Genomic DNA, 25,614 nt, shown 5'->3' with positions numbered 1-25,614 from the left:
TCTCAGCTGTTTCTCGTCCTGGCGCTTTCTGTACCCGGTTACTCGCGTAGCTTCAAAAGGCCGCCGGACATAGTGCGGATCGACAGAAAAGGTCCCGGAGCCATGAAGCCGCCGCTTCCCGGTCTCCCGAGCTGCCGGGCTGCCCCTCCAGCCTTTTGCGGCCGCCGGCGGCCCGGAGGAACCCCTTCGCCCGCCTGGACAACCGGCTGTGGGTAGCCGCGGAGGCCTGGGACGGGCTGCCCCGCGGCCAACAGGAGGTGCCTTGCTCGGTGAGTGCCTTCGTGCCTGCCAGGATTCTTCCATGGTGGGGTCAGCTGCGAGTTAGGGATGGAAAGTTCTAAGGTTCGGGGCAGGGAAATGGGCGCTAAGAGTTCTGGTCGCCGTAGCCTCAGGGTGCCCTGAGCCTTGGGGACCGCTGCTCCTGAAAGGTGGGGTTTGTGGAAGCTCCCCTGCTGCGGGATGTGCTGACCGCTGTGCGCCGCCTCAGCTTGGCTTAGATGTAAACGCAAGACAGCTCTAAATATCCATCCGCAGAAGGCATCCCGAGGGCGGCTTGGACAGACAAAGTCGGGACCGCTTTCCCACCGTGCTTCTTGCATACAAAGCTGCCTGGAGTGGAGGAATGTTGAGGATAAATCTCTTCAGACATTATGAGCATTTTTCTTACTCTGAAGCCTTTTGGGTCTCTCGGCTTAAGGTTTGTACTGTAACTTACCAAATGCACAGAACTGACCTTTTTATCTCTTAGCTTTAATATTAAAAGTTAAGACCCAAAGTGAAAAATGATAGGATTGATTTGGGTGTGTATAAATTTGTGTGCACTGGCATTTACTGAGAAGGTAGTTTGCTAGGTGAATCTGTCTACACATTTAAAGCAAACTTCAGCATCATTTACGTTTTAAAAGGATAATTTTCTTAACCTGTTTTTAGATAGTAATTAAGAAAATGATTTGCCTTGGGAAGAGACATTATCTGAAAGACCAACAGTTACTGAACTAGCCCAGGTAATACTTTTAAAATATCATTAACATGTGTATTTGTATGCTTCTCAGAAGCATTTTGCTTGAAAAATAGTTTTGCAGAGAAGCTTGAAAGTGATTATCTTTACTAGAGTTGAATAGATGGCATCAGCCAAAATAAAGGACTTCGTATGTTACAGTAAGAATTGCTGTAATGGTCACCTGCACGAAAGTAGGCATAGTAAGATGAGAGTTGTTGGTTGCTCTTTACCCTCATCAGTTTTTTAACATTTTTGAGCTTATCACTCAAGGGAACCCCTCCATACTAAGCTAGTTCTTCATCTTGATCCTTTAGTAAATCTTCAAAACAAATCCTCCAATTACCTCCACAAGTTGTGGCATAGCACTGAACCTTGCTGTCCACGTCCCCAACAACACCTACAAATACTTCTGTTGTGAGCATTTGGTAAATGTATGATTGTTCCTAATGGGAACAGGCTATCAAAATTAAGTCACGACTTAATCTCCCCTCTTTGCCTAAGAATACCTTACCTAAAAGAATTCTTGTAATGTGAATAATACTGACTTGAAAAGACAACAAAATAGGTTAATGGCAGATTTTTGAGATCAGATAATGTTTCTTAAATATGGCCTTTAAGGGTCCTACCTAAAGTTACCTGCAAGAAGAGCATCTTAGCCCAAGTTTTAGTTTCAAAGGCTTTAGGTACTTTTTTCAGACACTGGGAAGATTCTACCTTGATAGCAACATCTTAGTAATATATAAAGTGTTAGTTCTTTTTAGTAAAAACTAAAAGGTGAAATATGCCCCATTCCAACAAGTTTTTGCCTCTTAGAGGAAACTACTATTAATAGATTGATTTAGCTCCTTCCAGAATTTTTCAGTATATAGTATATTTTTAATGATATTTAGTATACAGTTCATATAATTTTGCTATTCAGGGACTTTGAATGTGTTAGTCAATAAAATCTTTAGATTGAAGGGTTTTTCTTGAAACTGATTTTTTTCTTGTTTTCTTTTTCTTTTAAAAGGCTTTACACCTATCATTCTCTGAATCGGATAGTCTGTCCTCAGAAAATACTAAGTTACCTGTGGACTGCTGAGTATTAAAACCCAACTCCTTGTCACCTCTTCTCAACTCTTTACCTGGGCAGATCATTTGAAAGTGCAGGAAGAGGCTCAAGGTCTTGTCCAGCATTGTAGAGCAACAGAAGTTACTTTGCCTCAAAGTATAAAGGTAATTCTGAAATAAAATAAGTGTTTTAAAATAGTAGATTAAGTATAAAATACTTCTGTAAAATATTAGAGAGTTTTTTTTTTTTTTTTTTTTTTTTTTTTGCGGTGCTGGGGATCCAACCCAGGGCCTTGTGCTTGCAAAGCAAGCACTCTAACTGACTGAGCTATCTCCCCAGCCCGAGAGATTTATTTCCATGAAGTTTTTCTTCTAATATCTAAAGACAAAGAATTGGGGAATTTTGTTTCTTCCAAATGGTGCTTTCATACACATTTTTGATAGATTGTGTGACAGCCCATTAAATTTAGAGAACTGTCCTGAGCATTATGCAGTGATGCAGGCAGGAAGTGTTTGCACAGTCGTAGATGAACACAGTCCCTTTATTTTATTTATTTGTTTTTATGTGGTGCTGAGGATCAAACCCAGGGCCTCCCACATGCTAAGTGAGCACTTTGCCCTTGAGCCACACCCCAACTCCAAACCATTCTTTTCTAAGGCTTTTTTAGAAAAAAAAATAAAAGGAAATGAAAAGCAATTGACTAGGTTATAAGAGCAGATGGATTTTACTGATTTTTTTTCTTTTTCCTCATAGGATATAGTCTTTTTAAGTATGCACTCATTTTGTTACCTAGGTAATGGTCTGTTGTAAATTTAGAGTTCTCGACTGGTTCTGGAGAAATACAGCTTCATTACTTTAAAGCATCTCAACTCAATCTAGATTAAACAGGATTACTTAAAACTTGCTCTATCTTTTTCAGTAAATTAGGATGATTTGTCATATCCATTATCAGTGTTTACTGACTACTTCTGAAAGTGTTTTTGTAGGGTACAGGGATTAAATGTAGCATAGTACTCTCTACACAAACATATTTCTACCACTTATGATAAAAAAGTTTTTGTTAAGGGCAGTAGAGACAGGAGAATGTTGCCATCTATATAATTTGTGTGTTCCTTCTGATACATGTTTTTATTTTGCTGCATATGGATTTCCAGTTTTGCCAGAACCATTTGTTGAAGAGGCTGTCTTTTCTCCACTGTATGTTTTTGGCACCTTTGTATAGTATGAGATGACTGTACTTAGGTGGGTTTGTCTCTGTGTCTTCTATTCTGTGCCATTGATCTACCTGCCTATTTTGGTCCCAATACCTTGCTGTTTTTGTTACTGTGGCTTTGTATTATAGTTTAAGGTCTGGTATTGTGATGCCTCCTGCTTCACTATTCCTCCTAAGGATTTCTTTGGCTATTCTGGATCTCTTATTTTTACAAGTGAATTTCACTATTGCTTTCTCTGTTTCTATGAAGGTCATTGGGATTTTAAATGGAATTGCGTTGAATATGTATGTTTTTGGTAGTACGTCCATTTGGACAATATTAATTCTGCCAGTTCAAGAACATGGGTGATCTTTCCATCTTCTAAGGTTTTCGTTAATTTCTTTCTTTAGTGTTCTGTAGTTTTCATTGTAGAGGTCTTTCACCTCTTTTATTAGGTTGATTCCCATCTATCTTATTTGTGTGTGTGTGTGTGTGACTATTGTGAATGGGGTAGTTTTCCTAATTTCTCTTTCAGAGGATTCATCACTTATGAATAGAAATGCGTTAGATTCATGAGTGTTGGTTTTATATCCTATTACTTCGCTGAATTCATTTATTCTAGAAGTTTTCTGGTAGAGTTTTTTGGATCCTCTAAATAAAGAATCATGTCCTTAGTAAATAGTGATAGCTTGAATTCTTCTTTTCCTATTTGTATCCCTTTAATTTCTTTGGTGTGTCCAATTGCTATAACTAGAGTTTCAAGGACGATGTTGAATAGAAGTGAAGAAAGAGGGCATCCCTCTCTTGTTCCAGTTTTTAGAGAGAATGCTTTCAGTTTTTCTCAATTTAGAAAGATTTGGTCTTGAGCTTAGCATAGATAACCTTTACACTGTTGAGGTATGTTCCTACTATCCCTAGTTTTTCTACTGTTTTAAGAATGAAGGGGTGTTGTATTTTATCAAGTGGTTTTTATGCATCTATTGAAATAATCATATGATTCTTAACTTTAAGTCTGTTGATGCGGTGAATTACACTTATTGATTTCTAGATGTTGAACTAACCTTGCATTTCTGGAATGAAACCCACTTGATCATGGTGCACTATATTTAAAAAATATTTTTATATGTAATTTGCCAGAATTTTGTTAAGAACTTTTGCATCTATGTTCATCAGGGATATTGGTATAAAGTTTTCTTTCCTTAATGTCCATGTTTAGTTTGGGTATCAGGGTGATAACTAACTTCATAGAATGAGTTTGGAAGGGTTCCCTCCTTTTCCATTTTATGGAATACTTTGAGGAATATTGGAATTAGTTCTTTGAAGGTCTTGTAGAACTTGTCTGAGAATCCATCTGGTCCTGGGCTTTTCTTGGTTGGTAGACTTTTGATGGCCTCTTCTATTTCATTGCTTGAAATTCATCTGTTTCAATTGTGTTTGTCCTGATTCAGTTTGGGTGGATTGTATTTCTCTAGAAATCTGTCTATGCCATTGGAATTTTTTATTTTGTTGGAGTATAAATTTTCAAAATAGCTTCTAATTATGTTTTGTATTTCAGTAGTGTCCATCATGATATTTTCTTTTTCATCACAAATTTTAGTTATTTGAGTTTTCTCTATTCTTCTCTTTGTTAATGTGGCTAAGGGGTTATCAATTTTGTTTATTTTTTTCTAAGAACCAACTTTTTTTTTGTCAGTTTTTTGAATTGTTTCTTTTGTTTCAATTTCTTTGATTTCAGCTCGGATTTTAATTATTTTTCCATCTTTTCCTATTTTTGGTGTTGATCTGTTCTTTTTCTAGGTCTTTGATATATAATGTTAGGTCATTTTTTTGTTGACTTTTTATACTTTTAATGCATGAGCTGAATGCAGTGAATTTTCCTCTTAGTACTAATTTCATAGCATCCCAGAGATTTTGATACGTTGTATTAGTGTTCTCATTTACCTGTAAGAATGTCTTCTGCTATCCATGCATCATTCAATAGTGTGTTATTTTGTCTCCAGGTATTGGGTAATTTCTATTTTTAATTTTATTATTGATTTCTGATTTCATTCCATTATGATCTGATAGAATACAGGATAGTATCTCTATTTTTTTGTATTTGCTAAAGATTTTGGTTTTTGTTCTCATCCTTTTCTCTCCCCTTGTTCCCTCTTGTCTGCCCCATTCTCCATTCTCCTTTCTCTACTCTACTAGACTTTCTTTCCCTATTCATTTGTATTTTATTGTCCTTCATGTAATATTTTCCTTCCCTCTGCTTTCCTTTATTTTACTTTACTTCTGAGTATGAGAGAAACTATTTGACCTTTGAGTTTCTACCTTTGACTAATCTCACTTAGCATGATACTCTCGATATCCATCCATTTACTGGTATATACCATACTATCATTCTTTTTAATGACTGTGTAGAACTCCATTGTTTGTATAACACAATTGCTTAATCCATTTATCTATTTATAGGCATCTGGATTTATTCCATATTTATCTACTGTGAATCATGCTGCTGCAAACATGTGACTGTGTGCTGTAGTATGTAATTTTAAGTCAGTGTGATTTGTATTTTTAGCATATTTCTTTCCCTATTTTATAAATGTCTACAAATGAACAAATGATTTTTTTAAAAATATTTTTTTAGTTGCCAGTGGACCATTATTTAATTAATTAACTTATTTATATGTGAGACCAAGAATTGAACCCAGTGCCGCACACATGCCAGGCAAGCACTCCACTACTGAACCACAACCCAGCCATGAACAAATGATTTTTAAAAATGTAGATATGATATGGAAAAAATTTTAGTATATGTTAATATGCTTTCAGTTTAAAAAAGAGAATTTTATGAAGATAATATGTGCCTTTGTGTGTGTGTGTGTGTGTGTGTGTGTGTGTGTGTGGGCAAGTATGTGTGCAGGCCCATCTGTATTGGTTGAGGCTAGATAATAAACAGAAGTTCAAAATGTTAGGTAACTTTGTTCACAGCACACAGTACTAAATGTTAAAATGTGGATTAAAACTCCAGTACTGGCCTCTAATTTAAGATCCTCTTGAACCCAATTTTGATGTGCACATTAAAAAAAGCAAATATTTAGATATTATACTTATTTCTCAGTAACTATGCATAAATGTCTGTATGTAAACCCACTAAAAATACGTAAGGGTAACCCAGGTATAGGAAAGTGTATATGAATTTATATAACTCAGATGTATGTGCTTAGAAAAGATGGTTGACCACATTCTACACATGGACATAAGAAACCCCATCACTTTTACTGTTTGCATGTTATACTCTAAATCATCTCAGCTCTTCAGAATGCTTTCTGTTGTTGTTTAAATTTGAAATAGATAAAGCATTAGGCAAAGCAGTAATGTTCACATGTGAAAAATTGGGTTATGCAAGCTCAGAACTCATCAGTGGATTAATTTATTTGATAGATTAATCATTTGAATGGGTGGCAGGTAGGACCTGTAGGCAGGATGGAAGGTAGGATCTGGCTGGAAGAAATAGGTCACTGGGGTTGTGGCCTTGGAAGTGGTATCTGGCCCCTTCCTCTCTCTCTCTCTTTCTGCTTCCTGGATGCCATAAACTGAGCAGCTTTCCTCATCATGCACCTTGCATATTATGTTCTACCTCAGGCCCAGAGCAAAGGATTTTGCTAAACATAGACTAAGACCTCTGAAACTGCGAGAATAAAATTTTCCTCTTGTAAGTTGTCCTTGTCAGGTGTTTTTGGCTCAAGTGATGAAAAGATGACATGCTTGCCTATTAAGTATGGGGTGACTTGTTGCTTCCTATGTGTGCACACAATCCTTCACATTTCATTTCGTATATTACTGTATTGCTCTTATCCCTTTAATTTTCTCAGATAGCTGTCTGCATTACCATTTTCATTTCCTTGCATTTCCATGGACACCAACCACTGCAGTCTGTTGTGTGTTAATCCTGGCTCTTCCACTGAAAATTCTCTTAATGAGATCCAAGAGATTGTCCCCTTGCCTTTCTAACCCCACCTCTTGTAACATTTGACCCTCCTGACATTTCTCTCCATGATCTCATGCATGCCTTGTGACATGACTCTATTTGTTCAACATGTACTTTTCTGAGCCCTCCTTATTTTCCTCATAGTATTAATGTGTCAGTGCTTCAAGAGATCAAAGACATGTGTCTGTTGCACTTTATATTGTGTTTCTCAATCTTTTCTGGTATCCCCACAACCAGGGCAGCTTCTCTGAAACCTGGCAAGGGAAAAAAAGAGTTCAACAAAGAACAAATATGTTCCTAAAGCTTTTGCCACTTTATTCCATTGTCCAGTGCAAGTAATATACCCAGGTCTGACTCCCATGTTGTAGGGATATAACACTCTTACCAGCAGTGTTGGAAAAGCGGATATTGGTGATTAATACTACCATATCCACAGTCTTCTTTTGCTCACCTGCTAAATGTTGGTGGTTCCTGCCTTGACCTTGACCTTCCTATTTCATAAATCGTAAAGCACTGTGTGTGTGTGTGTGTGTTTTTAATAACCAGGACCCAAAATCCTTCTGGAAGCTAAAGATTCCAAAATCTCTATGAACAATTTTAATCTCTCTTCTGAGTAAGTCTATCCTTGCACTTTCATTTTCTTAGCATTTGTTTCTGGAGTGTAAAACATTTTAATATAAAGTCCAATTTATGGATATTTTCTCATATAGTTCAAGATTTTTTGTGTCCTATGAGAAATATTTACCTAATTTGAGTTTACAAAGATTTTTCTCCTGTTTTCTTAAAGAAATTTTGTAATTTTGATTCCTACATTTAGGTTTATAATCAAATTTTATATAGGATTTCATATTTGTGGCCTAATTTTTATATGTGGTGTGATGTAATATTTGAGACTCTTTCCCCTCCTTTTTATTCTTTTCTCTTTATTTATATAGGTATCTATTTGTTCCAATGGTATTCAATGTAACATTTTTTCCCTGTTGAAGCACTTTAAAACTTGGGTCAAATAATAATGTAAGTATGGTCTGTTTCTGGACTCTTTTTTGCTCCATTAATCTACTTGTTTATCTTGATTTTAGTATTACACTGTCACGATTACTGTTGTATTCTGGTTTTAGAAGTCATTCAACATTGGTATTTCTCACTTTTTTTCAGCTGCTTTAGGTTCAGTGAGTTGCCATAAAAAATTTAAAACAGCTTCTCATATTCCCTGATATTATGATTTCAGTTGTGTCAATTTTAAAGACATCTTTCCAGTATTGTGCCAATGTTTTTGAAATCATATTGATACTGAGTCCTTTGCCTTACATCTTGTATCATTCTAATTAGTTGAGCCTTTTTAAGTTCCTTTCTGGAATGATTTGTAGTTCCTACTGTTGAAGTCTTACATAAATTTTATTAGATTTATATTTATGCATTTTATTATGTTATTGTAAGTAGCATAATTTATTTAACTTGGAGTGTTTTCCCCCAGTAGTTGGAAATAAATTGGTTTTTGTATCTGGTGACCTTGCTGAACTCACCTATCAGTCTTAGTAGTTGATTTGTAGATTCCTAATGTTTTCTAGGCAGACAATCATGTTATTGACTATTATAGAAATTGTACTTCTTTTTGCTCCACCTCTATATTTGGGTTTCTTTCCACTGTTTTATTGCCCTGCTTGATCCCTGAAGCACAATTTGAACAGAGAAGATAGAAATAGACCCCACAAGTTTTTTCTCCGCCTTAGAGTAGAAGATACAATGGTGATTAAGTATGATAGTGATTAAGTATATTAGCTGTAGATTTTACATAGCTATCCTTTGCCTGTTTGAGTAGCTGACTTTCTGCGAATTTTAGGTGTTAGAATTTTCTCAAATACTTTCATGTACCTAATTAGATAATTACATGGTATTTATTTTATTCTAATATGGCAAATTGCTGTTTTTTTAAGCTATGCTTGTATCCAGATACCCCCTTAATCTTGATATATTTTGTTTGATATATTACAATATTTAATTTGTTAATATTTTATCACAAATTGTATTTATCTGTTGTGCCTTTTTTCTGATTTTCCTAATAGTGTACCACTAGCTACACTAATAAGTGTTCCCTGTGGATCCATCTCCTAAAAACACATTTATAGATCCAGTATATCTTTTTTTCTTAAATATCTCTGAAAACTCTATTTATTTTATTTTATTTTATTTTTTTTTATTTTTACAGACTGCATTTTGATTCATTGTACACAAATGGGGTACAACTTTTTGTTTCTATGATTGTACATGATGTAGATTCACACCATTCATGTACTCATACATGTACGTAGGGCAGTGATGTCTGTCTCATTCCACTGTCTTTCATGCCCTTGCCCCCTCCCCCCTCTCATTTTTCTCTACCTAATCCAAAGTTTCTCCATTCTCCTCTCACCCCCTACCCCTATTATGTATCATTATCCACTTATCAGAGAAAACATTCAGCCTTTGGTTTTTTGAGATTGGCTTATTTTATTTAGCATGCTATTCTCCAGTTCCATCCATTTACCTGCATATGCCATCATTTGATTCTTCTTTATGACTGAATAATATTCCATTGTGTATATATACCACAGTTTCTTTATCCATTCATCTATGGGAGGGCATCTAGGTTGGTTCCACAATCTAGCTATTGTGAATTGAGCTATAATAAACATTGATGTGTCTCTATTTAAATCATAAATATATATTTCTATTTTTTCCTCATAGCTTTGTATTTTCCTCTCCATCCTTGAGAATATTTATACTATTTCTAGTAGCTATTTTAGATTTTCGCCTTTTAAATCCATCATCTTTGCCCTTTATGTCTGGACTAGTGACTGATTTTTCTCTTATTAGGTATTCTATATTTCCTCCTTTTTGTGCCTGGCAAATTCTAATGATTACTAGACATAGTACATTTTATGTATTGAGTGTTAGGTTTCGTTTCATTTTATTAAGAATCATTGGATTTTGTATGGACACGCAGTTGTTTGCAAATTGGTTTGAGCTTGTAAAGGCTTTGCAGCTTGGAAAGGGTAAATCTATATCATTTGCTACTCTTAGACAGCCATGCCTATTGTGATGGCTATACCTTTTGAGGTCTTCTTAATGTCCTGAATATTACAAATCTCTTTACTGTGGCCAAGGAAGCACAATTTTTTCCAAACCTTGTGTTAGCTTTGAGAATTATTTGGTCAACTATTACCTACATATTCTTTCCAACTTCACGGAGATTCCCCTCTCACCTGCTAAATAATTTCTCAGCCAGACAGTCAGGGGTTTCTCAGTTGAGTTTCTCTCTGGAATTCTCTGGATTTTTCTCTCTTTTCTCATAATTTATATGTTCAACAGCTGCCCTGAGCTATGGTCTCTGCTTTTTCAATTTAGCAAACTATCCCAACTCTACTTGGCTTCTATCTCCCAGACTTGAACTGCCTCTAGGAAACAAACTTGTTTTCTTTATTCCTTCCTCCTGTTTTATATGACATCCAGTACTTCACCTGAGATTTTTTTCATATATAGTCAAAACTCATTATTTGGAAATTTCACTTTGTTATTTACTAAAATGTGTTTGTCACACAGAATCAATACTCATGATGCTTTTGTGTCATTTATAGTCCTGCACAGATTAGGGGAAATTTTGAGTAGACAACCTGCACTCCCAGCTGAGTGCAAATGAAGAGATGCTCTGCTTTCTTATTTTGCTCTTATAGTACACAAGTGTTCTTTCCATTAATAGTTTTGTGGGATTTTTTTTTTCATTTTGGGAGGTTTTGTTTATTTGTTAGATGATTTTACTGTTTAAAATGACCCCAAACATGGTGCTGAAATTCTGTCTGGTGTTGCTAAGTACGGGAAGCCCCTGATGTGTCTTGAGGGTAAAACATGTGCTAGAAGAACTTCATTTAGGCATGAGTTAGATTATTGCTGGCCCCTAGTTTAATGTTAATGAATCCATGACATACATGAAGTAAAGTGTCTTTAAACAAAAATATACATAGAACAAGTTTCTGTGTTGATTGCTTGATAAAAATGTTGTGATCAGAACCTTTGGTTTGCTTCCTTTTTTTTAATTACAGAATGTACAATTAAATTCTTGGTGGTCTAAAAGAAATTGCATAAACACACATACATTAGGAAAATTTATTTGTAAAAAACAACTGTGCATTTTAAGTTCCCAGTCAGTAATCAGTTCTCTCCTTCCCTTTAAAAAATTGCATATTGTTTTAACACTTAGTAACCTGTTTAACATATGCAATCCATACTTCTTATTTCCAATGTGCACTAGATATCCTGGGATATTAGTAATTAGTTCCTAATTAGGACATAAAATTAGAGAGTGTTTTTGTGGGCATGTGTCTAAATCAGATGATCTGTGTGCACATGAAATATAGGTAACAACTGAACTATTCTGTGAGCCTTGATAAGATCCTCTCCCGCACAGCCTGAAATACTATTATGAAAAGTATTAATATTTATTATTAAATAATACCTTGAATTAGTCTATTATTATTATTATTTGGTACTGAGAATTACAGGAGCACATTACCACTGAGCTATATCTCCAACCCTTTTCTTAAGTAGCTGACCTCCTACTTCAGCCTTGAGTCCCTAAGATTACAAAGGTGTGCCACCACACCTGGGTATAAGTCCTTTATTGTAAGAAAACATGGAACTCTATTATGTCCATATTTTTCAACTATACTGGATAGAATATTCTGATTTTCACTGGGAACCATGTTTGAGGGTTTCACATATGTTCCCCAATAAATGACTTTCCAGTGCTTGCTTTAGAAAATAAAGTGGCCCTTTGCCCAATGCAGAGGTTCCAAAGAGAGCTGCAAGTTTTCTCCCCACTAAGTATGAAATGCTCTTAGATAAAATGAGAAAACAAATTGCAAGGTAAAAAGGCAAGAAAAGACAGCTATATGAGAAAGGAGGTTGCTATGAGCAGTTCTAGAAAACCAAGGATTCAGAAAGGCTGTGAGTAAAGCGAAGAGGTGACACCAGAATTAAAATAACAATTTTGAGTGGCATTTAGAAAAGCCATAATTACATTTTTACTAAATTCCACCAAATTTATATTTGTCAAAATATTCTAACAGGTTTCAATTTTTGCCTCTTCACAGTTTGAGAATGAAATTAATTCCACAATCTTATGTTTATAAATTCAACAGTTTCCTGACTCCCTGAAACCTGCTGTTGTAAAGTTGTTTCAAATGTTGTTAACCTTACTCCGTGTGGTGCTGAAGTATGTCGGCCACAAGATTTACCTATTCTTTACCAAAAGTATGTGGAGATCATGTGATTCTTTGGGTTATGTATGATTTCCCCAGTGGTCTTGGAATTGACTACAGAAAGAAGCAGGGGCCCCCTCCACAACTTCTGCACATGAGCACAAGAGGCATTACAGTAAATATGTGGCACTCTTGGAAAAGCCTGAATGTAAACATCCTGAGTGTCTGTTGTGGATGTGTCCTGGGGTCAGGCCCACCACACATTGGTTTTCAGACTTTTCCAATGCCCTGAGAGATATGGTCCATAATTGATGCTTGCAGTAACTGTTGCTATGATTACCAAATTAGTTGATATTCCCAGGCAGGCATATGTTTTTATCTAGAAAACATATTGAACGCAATCTTGCAACTGGTTAAATGTTATGAACTTAAGGGAATCCATGGCTTTTTTTTTTCCCCCAGCTTTTAACTGCCTTTGGGATTAGTTCACTTTTTTCTATTCTCCCCTAATTACTTCACTAATCATAATTCATCTTTCTGATCAGTGGAATAGACAAAGAGGAATGAAGGGAAGAGAGTGGGGATGGAATATGAATCTGACCTTATGTATATATATGAATATACCACAGTGAGTCTCATCATATGTATATCCATAAGACACTAATTTTTTAAAAAAATAAGCAAATAGCAGAAAGTTCAGTAGAGTAGAGGGAAGGGAGAAGGGGATGGAATTGGAAGCACTGGGGAGTGAATTAGAATAAATTATATTTCATGCTTTTATAATTATGTCAGAATGAATCTTAATTTTATGTATAACTAAAAAGGACCAATAAAAATAATAATTCATCTTCTCCCTGATCAAACTGTAGGTCTCCTGACTTCACACCTTCTTCTCTTTGCTCTATAGATTCTCCAGGGAGAAGTCAGGCAATTTCTCTAACATCTGTTCATTTCAGTCATTGGGTTGTAGTATTTCAATGATTCTCTGTCCAGCATAGTCATGATCTGACTCTGTGTAAATCTCTTCATCCCTAGTCACTCACTTCTCACCAGTGTACTACACATTAACTGATCCTCCAGGGCCAATGTCCTACCCTTTTCACATATTGCTTCTGCTGGATGCTTTCTCTCCTTCCATCTTCGTTGATCTAATTCCACTATTCAGTTGCTACTTTATGCCTCATATCCTGTAGGAATGCACTGATCTCCCAAATAGCAATTATGAGTGAGTTATATGACCCATGTTTTCACAGCATTACTATTGTATCACTTCTTTTTTTCTGTAATTTAATCATCATTTAACTCTATGTCATACTAGGCTATATGTTTGTTTCTGAAGGTAGCTTTGTATGTTGACTATGACTTTGTGGAAGAGAGCAGAGTAGAAACTTAGTATAATAGTTTTTGTTGGTACATTTAGAGTCTAGAAACCTGTTCATTTAAAGAAAGTGAAACCTTATATGTATCCCCTTCTTAGTATTCCTTCATAGCATGCCTCCTTTCATTAATGAGCCACAAAGAACAAATCCAAAATGAGGAGAAAAAATTAATGGTTTAGAATGTTCAGAAAATACATCAGACTCTAAAATTCATGGTTGTTTAAAATCTTGTCTATTTTTCATACTTCTATGGTGGAGATGTCACAAAGACTAGTTGAACACTTCTAATAACAGGGACCTCACTGTCTTTGATAATAATTTATTTCATGATTGAAAACTTTGATCTTTTAAAATAATTTTGTATCTTCTAATTTACATCCAGTAGAGTTTTACATTCTGAAGTTTGAGAAATAGCATATTTCTCCTCCAATGAAGTATAAAATATATGATTAAAAGTTTTTAAAATTCTGGAGGTGTCTGTGTAAGTGTGTGTTGAGGGTTGTGGGTATTCCATTAATACTATTATATAACAGCATTCCTGAGACTGGTTAATTTATATGGAACAGAACTTCGTTTCTCACAGAGCTGGGAAGTCCAGCTATAAGGTACCAGTGTGTTCAGTGTCTGGTGAGGACTAGACTCAACTTCTAAGATGGTGCCTCACCTCATTAAAGGCATGAAGCCAGAAAGGTCTAGACTAGTTTTTCTAGTCTTTTTATATAGTTGCTAACTATATCACCATGATCTAATCATTTTCTAAAGGTCCATTATTCTTTGTAATGTAAAAGAGATAGAGTTGATGCTTGTCCAATATTTTAAGCAGTGCTCTTTCATCAGGAGTGTGAATGGATTGTAGTTTAACAGTGAGTAGAGTAAAGGATGCAGTTGGAAATTGAGTGTTACTTGTGAGTGGCAGGGAAGATAGGCGTGTCTGTTTGTGTTCCAAAAGGTGCATTTGTAGTGCATAAAGGAGTGAGAATGAAGGAAAGTAAGTGTTGACAATTGTTTTTTCTTTTCTGAAATTCCAGTGATGCTGACATCCTTGTCTGAGCAAATAGCACTTGTATTAAGAACAGAGAAAAGAAGAATAAAGAAAATGGGCTAAAATAAAAAAGCCTAGAAGACAGTGTGGCAGTCTACCAATATTATGAAATTTATCTTTCCTTCTCTCACTATACCTTCATAAGAATCAGTTCAGTGAAAAAGACAAAATATTGCTCAGTAGGAGCAGATAAATCTTAAGGTACACACATATATACCTACACAGCTAAAATGAAGATTTTTGAATACAGGCTAATATTTCTAGTAAGAAGAAAGCCTCTCTTTAAAATTTATATCTGTATTAAAACCAGTATATATGGAACAGGTATAAATTACATTGAAATTTTCTGGCAGTAAAAGAAGATAAAAGTAGAGGCTAACGAGAAACAATACACGTGAAATTAATAATCTAGATTTATCCATTCAGTTAGGAAATGTGACCTGCTTGTGAGAAATGGTGGTATTCATAGAAGTAATATCTTCTGTTTTTCTCTACTTCTCTGGTAGTTCCTCTGTATATGAAGATGATTGAAAATTCCAGTATCATTAAACTTTATTTTGAATTTTTTTAATAATAGTGTATTCTATTTTTGGGTCTTAAATGCCTCCCAAAGGTCCATCTATATGCTAAAGACCTGGTCATCTGACCATGGTACAATTGCGGGTGGAACACTTAAAGAGGTGGAGCATAGTGGAAGAAAGTTAGGTCAAAGAGGGCGTACCCTTGAAGGGGATATTAGAGTCCCATTCCTTCCTCCTCTCTTTGCTCTCCAGCCATCATGTGGTGAACACTGTGAGGTGAGAGACTTTGCTGGAGCAGCTACTCCCAGTTAATCATGTTTTGCCTCAGCTCAGTCCCAAAAGCAAGAGTCAACCAACCATAGACTGAAACACCAGTAACTGTGAGCCAAAATAAATCTTTGGTCCTTATAAGCTGATTATCTCAGGTTTTTGTCAGTGATGGAAAGCTAGCTAACAGTGTGCTTTTCAAAAAATAGTAACCTTTGTTCTTTCATTAATAAAAAAAGAAGCAAAAACATCACTTACTTTCTCTTGACTTGTGGTACGATGGCAATCTAAATATGGGATGCTGAAATATCTCTACTTTTAAGACAGTTCTTTTTGCTCAATATTATGGAGACGGGAAAGTTGGAGAGGGTTATCTACTACCTCATATAGTACTTTGTGAGAAACTGAGGCAAGAAATTCCTGTGCTTTGTAAAAATAATAGTTACAGATTCCTCTTAGAAATTAGATACAAATTACATACATTGGCCTGTGTAACAAACAACATTTCCCTTTTTCTTTGGGTACTATGAAATTTATGGCAAAGTTTTGGGGCCTTCTGTGGTGTTGGCAAATATTTCATAGCTCTTAGGGGGAAAAAAGTTTTGAGTTTAATACTTGCTATTTTCTGAGGTGCAAACTGTTGTACCTTGGCTGATTTCAATCTACCCACATAACATCACAAGATGTGAAGTTGAAGATGTGTCTCTTTTTAGACACTTATTTACCTATCCTGTTTCTTGCTAAGACTTCAATTAATATTTCTTTCTTACTTAGGTAAAGCCAAAGTTGTGAGCGAAAATATGTCTTTTGTCAAAATCATGTGTCTGGTGTCTTAGCCAATGGAAATTCTATATTCTTTCAGGAGTGTAGATTTAAGAAGTCTCTCTAGGCCAAATGTTTTGGCAAGTGCCATTATAATTAGGGAAGCAATATAGTCCAATTACAAACGGTGCTTCATAGAAAAATTCTCTAAAAAAGTAAAAATTCTTAAGTCCTTGTGGTAATCTGAAGCATAAACAACCATATTTTAGAGATAATTATAGTTTATTGTAATGTGATTGTATCTGTCAGAATAATATGCACTGACAGAGCCTTAGAAAAATGGAATGTTTCAGGCTATGAAGCAAGTTAGATTAATATGCATAGCTAATTGACTACTGGTTGTGCACAAGGACCAGAGTTTCGAATTCTATGGAAGAAACTAATCATTTTTCTTTAAGTCCTGGAATTCATGGTTAAACTTCTTTGGGGAGCCTGGTGTATTTCATAGGCATTTTAAATTCTTGTCCCAAATTCTTTTCTGAAAATATCTTTAAAAAGTTAGCAGAGGAATTATTCCCCCAAAACCCAGAGCGGCTGTGGTACATATGACTTACCCAGGCTCCTAGGTGAACCACAGGCAAAAGTGGAGGCAGGCAGAATTGGATGGCTCAGATACTGGTGGAAGATCTTTAAACTTTCTCATCTATAAAACAAAGTGTTTCAATAGATTAATGATAAAATTTGATCTAAAAGCACAAGTAATTATCATGGTCAGGGATTTAACATAAAATTGGCCAATAATGAATTATTTTCAGCTTACCTTCATTTCCCTTTCTTGGCTTACCTAATGAAGGAAGGACTAAGAAACAATCAAATTAAAGTAGTGGACAAGAGAAAGGAAATGCAGAACTCAAGTTCATGCAAATAACCATCTCCTGAATCATGAAAAGTTGTTTATAATTAGAAGTGAAAACAAATGTATTCTTTACCATGCAAACAAATTAAAAGACAAACTCTAATAAAAAAAAAAATACATACATATTTCAAAGCTATTTCCTTACTCATAGAGGCTAAATTTAAACAAATTAATCTTTAAAATTTTATCCTTTTAAAAGCATATTAGCATACCCTGTCTGCAAGCATCAGAGTCCTGTGATTTCGAACAATTTGGCTCTACTACAATCTTTGTAAACTGGTAGTTCCAAACAAGATTTCACTCTGTGCCTTGTTCTGAGAGCTTCCTTTTCCCACCAGTGTTACTGTGCTTGCCAAGAGTGACAACCTTGAAGTTATTTGTTACATTTTCCAATGAACAAACCAAGCTTGTTAAGGAAATGGGACAGCCTATATCATTAGCAAGGAGTACAATGGAAGACTCAGAATTCAGTCTTGACTGGTAGGCCCTGAGTATTGTTTCTGGGAAATTTCTCTCATTTTAGAAAGAATTCAGTATTTTATTGAGTACATTTCTGGAGGTTCTTAGGAGAGTGTGCCACCTTCTGCTGAAGGTGAGAGCTGAAGCTGATACGGTCTTCACATCCCAATCCACATAACATTTACACATTCCTGCTAATTGCACTTGCCACATATTAGTGGTCTTTATTTGAAGCAGCTGGCTGGCAATAAAATAAATTCTGGACAGCAACTGATACTGATTTGTTTTCTGATTATGCAGTTAATACATGTATACTGAAGAAAATTTAAAAATTCCAAAGACTCAAGTAGAAAATCAAGTCCCTGCCTTATTAGCCACAAAGACAGTACATGTGTGAGAGTGAGGTATATCACTTATGTCTTTGCAGGAGGTTCTACCTCCTCTGTTTATACTTTGATGGCTTTAAAATGAGGTTGGAAAATGAGGAAATGAGGTAAAAGAAAAAATTTGTGACTGGTTTTACCCAAGATATCATTCTTTGGCCCACGGAATTATGTTTTTTTTGAAGAAAGACTAATTCATTATCCCCTGAGGAAGTCACATTCTTTTATTCATCAGACTTGATCCAACTCCTTGTTAATGGTAGTATTAAGATTACAATGCTCACAGATACTTAGTTCCTTCCTAAGCATGAATGGCCATCTGTTGGTCTAGGGCTTGGGCCAACAGCTTTAAGTTTCTTAGTGAATGAAATAAAGGAGTATCTCAGTTCATCCCACTTAGGACATGTGTGAACTTAAAATCAGCAAACATTCACAAATATAGCCACATTCAGGAATATATAAACATTCATCCTCATCAGAATGCATATCCCCTGTTTTTACCTTCCTAATATTATATTTTAAGGGAGGGGAATGTGCTTTCCTTGAGTGAAAACAACCTATAATAATAGATCAAAACATGTGAGAAGGCAAGGGAAGCTCAACCCCACAATAAAAAAACAAAACAAAACAAAACAAAAAACACACACAAAAAAAAACCCCCCTTTCATCACAAATACCTAACAGAGGGATTAGAAACATGAAAGCAGATGATGGACTAGGGACATAGTGGTATGGAGTCCTTGACTACCATGATCCCCAGCACTACCTAGATAAATAAATAAATAAATAAATAAACAAATAAATAAATGTCAATATGACATGAACTTTTTTTCTTTTTTTTTTAATTGCAAACAAATGGGATACATGTTGTTTCTCTGTTTGTACATGGAGTAAAGGCATACCATTTGTGTAATCATAAATTTATATAGGGTAATGTTGTTTGCTTCATTCTGTTATATTTTCCCTTCCCCCATCCCTCCCACCCTTCTTTACCCTCTATACAGTCCTTCCTTCCTGCATACTTACCCCTCTCCCTAACCCTAACTCTAACCCTAACACTAACCCCTCCCACCCCCCATTATGTGTCATCATCCACTTATCAGTGAGATCATTCATCCTATGGTTTTTTGAGATTGGCTTATGTCACTTAGCATGATATTCTCCAATTTCATCCATTTTCTTCAAATGTCATAAATTTATCATTCTTTATGGCTGAGTAATATTCCATTGTGTGTGTATATATATATATATATATGCACCACAGTTTCTTTATCCATTCATCAACAATTGAAGGGCATCTACGTTGGTTCCTCAATCTGGCTATTGTGAATTGAGCAGCAATGAACATTGATGTGGCAGTATCTCTGTAGTACGTTGATTTTGAGTCCTTTGGGTATAGGCCAAGGAGTGGGATAGCTGGATCAAATGGTGGTTCCATTCCAAGTTTTCTAAGGAATCTCCACACTGCATTCCAGAGTGGCTGCACTAATTTGCAGCCCCACCAGCAATGTATGAATGTACCTTTCTCCCAACATCCTCACCAACACCTATTGTTGCTTGTATTTTTGATAATTGCCATTCTAATTGGGGTGAGATGGAATCTTAGGGTGGTTTTGATTTGCACTTCTCTTATTACTAGAGATATTGAACATTTTTTCATATGTTTGTTTATTGCTTGTAGATCTTCTGTGAATTGTCTGTTCATTTCCTTAGCCCATTTGTCGATTGGGTTATTTGTATTCTTAGTGTAGAGTTTTTTGAGCTCTTTATAAATTCTGGAGATTAGTGCTCTATCTGAAGTATGATTGGCAAAGGTTTTCTCCCACTCTGTAGGCTCTTTCTTCGCATTGCTGATAGTTTCCTTTGCTGAGAGAAAGCTTTTTAGTTTGAATCTATCCCAGTTATTGATTCTTGCTTTTATTTCTTGTGTTATGGAAGTCCTGTTGAAGAAGTCTGGTCCTAAGCCAACATGTTGAAGAACTGGACCTACTTTTTCTTCTATAATCTGCAGGGTCTCAAGTCTAATTCCGAGGTCCTTAATTCATTTTCAGTTTAGTTTCATGCACGGTGAGAGATATGGGTTTAGTTTCATTCTGTTGCATGTATATTTCCAATTTTCCCAGCACCATTTGTTGAAGAGGCTATCTTTTCTCCATTCCATGTTTTTGGCCCCTTTGTCTAGTATGAGAAAATTGTATTTATTTGGGTTTGTGTCTGTGTCATCTATTCTGTACCATTGATCTACTGTCTATTTTGGTACCAATACCATGCCGTTTTTGTTACTGTTGCTTTGTAGTATAGTTGAAGTTCTGGTATTGCAATACCCCCAGCTTCATTTTTCCTGCGATGGATTGCTTTAGCTATGCTGGGTTTCTTATTCTTCCAGATGAATTTCATGATTACTTGCTCTAGTTTCTGTCATTGGGATTTTAATTGGAATTGCATTGAATCTGTATAGCACTTTTGGTAGTATGGCCATTTTGACAACATTAATTCTGCCTATCCACGAACTTGGGATATCTTTCCAACTTCTAAGGTTTTCTTTAATTTCTTTCGTTAGTGTTCTGTAGTTCTTATTGTAGAGGTCTTTCACCTCTTTTGTTAGATTGATTCCAAGTATTTTATTTTTTTTGAAGCTATTGTGAATGGGGTAGTTTTCCTAATTTTTCTTTTTAAAGATTCATCACTTATGTATAAAAATGCATTGGATTTATGAGCATTGATCTTATATCCTGCTACTTTACTGAATTTACTTATAAGTTCTAAAAGTTTTCTGGTGGAATTTCCTGGTTCCTCTAAGTATATAATCATATGATCAGCAAATAGGAATAGTTTGAGTTCTTTTCTTATTCATATCCCTTTAATTTCTTTGGTTTATATAATTGGTCTGGCTAGAGTTTCAAGGACGATATTGAATAGAAGTGGTGAACGGGGGCATCCCCGCCTTGTTCCAGATTTTAGAGGGAATGCTTTCAGTTTTTCAACATTTAGAATGATATTAGCCATGGCTTAGCATAGATCGCCTTTACAATGTTAAGAAATGTTCCCACTATCCCTGTTTTTTCTAGTGTTTTGAGCACGAAGGGGTGCTGTATTTTATCAAATGCTTTTTCTGCATCTATTGAAATAATCATGTGATTCTTGACTTTAAGTCTATTGATATGGTGAATTACATTTATTGATTTCCTGATGTTGAACCAACCTTACATGCCTGAGATAAAACCCTCTTGATCATGGTGCACTATCTTTTTAATATGTTTTTGTATGCAATTTGCTAAAATTTTGTTGAGAATTTTTGCATCGATGTTCATTAAGGATATTGGTCTGAACTTTTCTTTCCTCGATGTGTCTCTATCTGGTTTAGGTATCAGGGTAATATTGGCTTCATAGAATGAGTTTGGGAGGGTTCCCTCCTCTTCTATTTTATGGAATCCTTTGAAAAGTATTGGAATGAGCTCTTCTTTAAAGGTTTTGTAGAACTTGGCTGAGAACCCATCAGGTCCCGACTTTTCTTTGTTGGTAGGCCTTTGAAGACTTCTTCTATTTCATTACTTGAAATTGGTCTATTTAAATTGTGTATGTCCTCCTTGTTCAGTTCAGGCAGTTCATATGTCTCTAGAAACCTGTTGATGTCTTTGAAATTTTCTATTTTGTTGGAGTATAGATTTTCAAAATAGCTTCTAATTATGTCTTGCATTTTAATCATGTCTGTTGTGATATTTCCTTGTTCATTCTGAATTTTAGTGTTTTGTGTTTTCTCTCGTCTTCTCTTTGTTAGTGTGGCTAAGGGTTTATCAATTTTGTTTATTTTTTCGAAGAACCAACTATTTATTTTGTCAATTTTTTGCATTGTTTCTTTTGTTTCAATTTCGTTGATTTCAGCTCTGAGTTTAACTATTTCCTGTCTTCTACTACTTTTGGTGTTGGTCTGTTCTTCTTTTTCTAGGGCTTTGAGCTGTCATGTTAGGTCATTTATTTGTTGATTTTTACTTCTTTTATTGAATGCGCTCCATGAAATAAATTTTCCTTTAAGTACTGCTTTCCTAATGTCCCAGGAATTTTAATATGATGTTTCTTTGTTCTCATTTACCTCTAAGAATTTTTAAATTTCCTTCCTAATATCTTCTGTTACCCATTCATCATATAATAGCATATTGTTTAATCTCCAGGTTTTGGAGCAGTTTCTGTTTTTTACTCTTTCATTTATTTCTAATTTTAATCCATTATGATTTGATAGAATACAAGGTAGTGTCTCTATCTTCTTGTATTTGCTAACATTAGCTTTGTGGCATAATATATGGTCTATTTTAGAGAAGGATCCATGTGCTGCCGAGAAGAAAGTGTATTCGCTCTTGGTTGGATGGTATATTCTACAAATTTCTGTTAAGTCTGATTTTTTGATTGTGTTATTGAGATTTATGGTTTCTTTGTTCAATTTTTGTTTGGAAAATCTGTCCAGTGGTGAGAGAGGCGTGTTAAAATTACCTAGTATTATTGTGTTATGGTCTGTTTGGTTTCTGAAATTGAGAAGGATTTGTTTGACATACATGGATGAGCCACTGTTTGGGGCATAGATATTTATCTTTGTTTTGTCTTGCTGATTTATGCTTCCCTTAAGCAGTGTGAAATGTCCTTCTTCATCCCTTCTTACTAACTTTGGCTTGAAGTTCATGTTATCTGAAATGACGATGGATACCCCAGCTTTTTTGCTGAGTCCATGTGCATGGTGTGTTTTTCCCCATCCTTTCACCTTTAATCTGTGGGTGTCTTTTTCTATGAGGTTGAGTCTCTTGCAGGCAACATATTGTTTGATCTTTCTTTTTAATCCAATCCTCCAATCTATGTCTTTTGATTAATGGGTTCAGGTCATTAATATTCAGGGTTATTATTGAGATATGATTTGTATTCCCAGTCATTTGGCTAATTTTTTTTATTTATTTATTTTTTTTGACACAACTTGATTCATCCTTTATTTGACAATTCCTTTAGGATAGTTCCTACCTTTGCTGATTTGCTTCTTTCTTTTTCATCTCTTTCTCTTGGAATATTTTGCTGAGAGTGTTCTGTAATGCTGGCTTTCTTTTTGTAAATTCTTTTAGCTTTTGTTTACCATGGAAGGATTTTATTTCATCGCAAATCTGAAGGTAAGTTTTGCTGGGTATAAGATTCTTGGTTGGCATCCATTTTCTTTCAGGGTTTGAAAAATGTTGTTCCAGTCCCTTCTAGCTTTCAGGGTCTGGACTGAAAAATCTGCTGATATCCTTATTGTTTTCCCCCTGAATGTAATTTGGTTCTTTTCTCTCACAGCCTTTAAAATTCTGTGTTTATTTTGTATGTTAAGTATTTTCATTGTAATGTGCCTTGGTGTGGGAAATTTTCTGATATTTCATTGAATAGATTGTTCATTCCTTTGGTTTGTTTCTCTAAGCCTTCCTCAATCCCAATAATTCTCAAATTTGGCCTTTTCGTGATATCCCATAGTTCTTGGAGATTCTGTTCATGATTTCTTACCATCTTCTCTGTTTAGTCAACTTTGTTTTCAAGGTTAAATATTTTTCTTCAATATCTGAGGTTCTGTCTTCCAGGTGTTCTATTCTATTGGTTATGCTTTCTATGGAGTTCTTAATTTGGTTTATTGTTTCCTTCATTTCAAGGATTTCTGTTTGGTTTTTTTTCAATATCTCTAACTCTTTATTGAAATGATCTTTTGCTTCCTGTATTTGCTCTTTAACTGTCAATTGGTGCGATCATTCAGTGTCTGCATTTGCTCTTTCATCTCATCATTCAGTGCCTGCATTTGCTCTTTCATCTCATTGTTTGCTTCCCTGATCATTTTAATTATGTACATTCTGAACTCCCTTTCTGTCATTTCTTCTGCCATGCTTCAGTGGATTTTATTGGTGTAACATCTAGATTTGTTTGGGGCATTTTCTTCCCTTGTTTTCTCATATTGTTCAGGTATCAGTGGATCGCTGAGATATTGCAAATATCCTCTATTGACTTATAATGTTTCTGAAGATTTCTGGTATATCCCCTCTTAGCCTTCAGTAGCCTGCAGTCTTGGAGGAAGTTGATAATGTGGTGCTCCACAAAGAAGCTGCCTCTCTAGGGGTGGTGTCCTTCAGGTGGAATATATTCCCTGCTGGTGGGCAGTGGTACCTCCACTTGTTGACCAATGGTCATCCAAAGGGGAACTAGGCTGCAGGCTGAGGCAAGGCCTATTTGGGCCTGTGTCTCTGGTTTTACCGTCCTTGTGGGAAAACCCTACCCAGCAGTGAAGACTTACCTGGTGGGGAGGTCTCGCTGGTCAGTTCCCTTCCTAGAGGTTCCCTTCAATCCACCACTACCGCCTGAGCTGGGCAGCCTTCTTCTGCAACGTTCCCAGGGGCCCGGACCTACCTCCTGGGCCTGGGAGCCTCGCCCTTCGCAGACGAGTCTCCTTAGGCTGCCCCTCCTCAGAGAAGCTGCCCGCAGTCCTGGAACCTTTGCTCTGCCCCTCAGCTTGTCTCTGTATGGCTCTTCCACCAAGAAGCCGCCTAGGTCCTGGGACCCTGCTCTGCACCTAATCACCTGGCTATGCGGCCTCTCTGAGCAGCTACCTGGAGCCCCGTACAGTCGCTCTGAGTCCCAGCTACCCGCCACACACCTCTTCCTCGGGGCGGCTGCCCGGTGTTCTGTGAGGTCGCTCCGAGTCCAAGTGACCCGCTGCGCACCTCCTCCTCCTCCAGGCAGCCGCCGGCAGTTCTGGTGCAGTTGGTACTAGTCCAAGCAACTCACTGCGCACCTCCTCCTCCTGACAGCCACTCGTAGCCCTAGTGCAGTCACTGCAAGCCCAAGCGACCCGCCAAGCTCCTCCTCCTCCTCCAGGCTGCTGCCCAGTGCCCGGTGCATTGCTCTAAGTCCTGACATGAACTTTAATGCTTTTGATGTATATAGGTCTGAGAAAATTTTGGAAACTCATCAACATGTCTTTTCAGCAATCTTAAAGGAAATTCTATTATATTTTTAATAGTATAGAAAATGCTTTGGTCAAAAAAAAATGAGTAATTTTAGGAAATGACATCAAATAACCCTAACTTGTTACTCTTTGTATGATTCCCCAGGTGACACGGAAGAATCATTCTGTATAATTACTTGAATGTATTCTTGTAAATTCTTATCCATGGAAGTGGGGTACACTTACATTCTCAAATAAGGATCCCTAAACACATTTATGGTTCAAATAATCCCCAGGAGCTTTCCCTCTGATGTTTCTTACCATAATAAGCAAAAAATTCATAGTGATAAGTGTTGGGGTTTCCAGGACCCCCAGCCTTGGGCATGGTCAAGATGGCGCCTGACGCTGAGCCAAAAGCGGCCAACTATACAGTAAACAACCAGCGAATTCCAATGATTGGCTAGTTAACGATGTGACTAGAGCATGCCCCCCTT

At 36.2% G+C, this 25,614-nt stretch overlaps 1 long non-coding RNA gene across 1 annotated transcript; it reads left to right on the top strand.

The window, feature by feature from the left end:
- On the top strand, nucleotides 1-25,579 carry LOC124961037 (uncharacterized). The gene is made up of 4 exons (XR_007104216.1): nucleotides 1-269; nucleotides 931-1,004; nucleotides 2,010-2,215; nucleotides 25,287-25,579. It is a non-coding gene; the product is annotated as an uncharacterized LOC124961037 (long non-coding RNA).
- Nucleotides 25,580-25,614: the final 35 nt, after the last annotated feature.

This window comes from Sciurus carolinensis, chromosome 12 (genome assembly GCF_902686445.1).
Source record: "Sciurus carolinensis chromosome 12, mSciCar1.2, whole genome shotgun sequence".
Taxonomy (NCBI): domain Eukaryota; kingdom Metazoa; phylum Chordata; class Mammalia; order Rodentia; family Sciuridae; genus Sciurus; species Sciurus carolinensis.
Note: the sequence above shows the minus strand (reverse complement) of the source record. Positions and strands in the feature narration are given on the sequence as shown.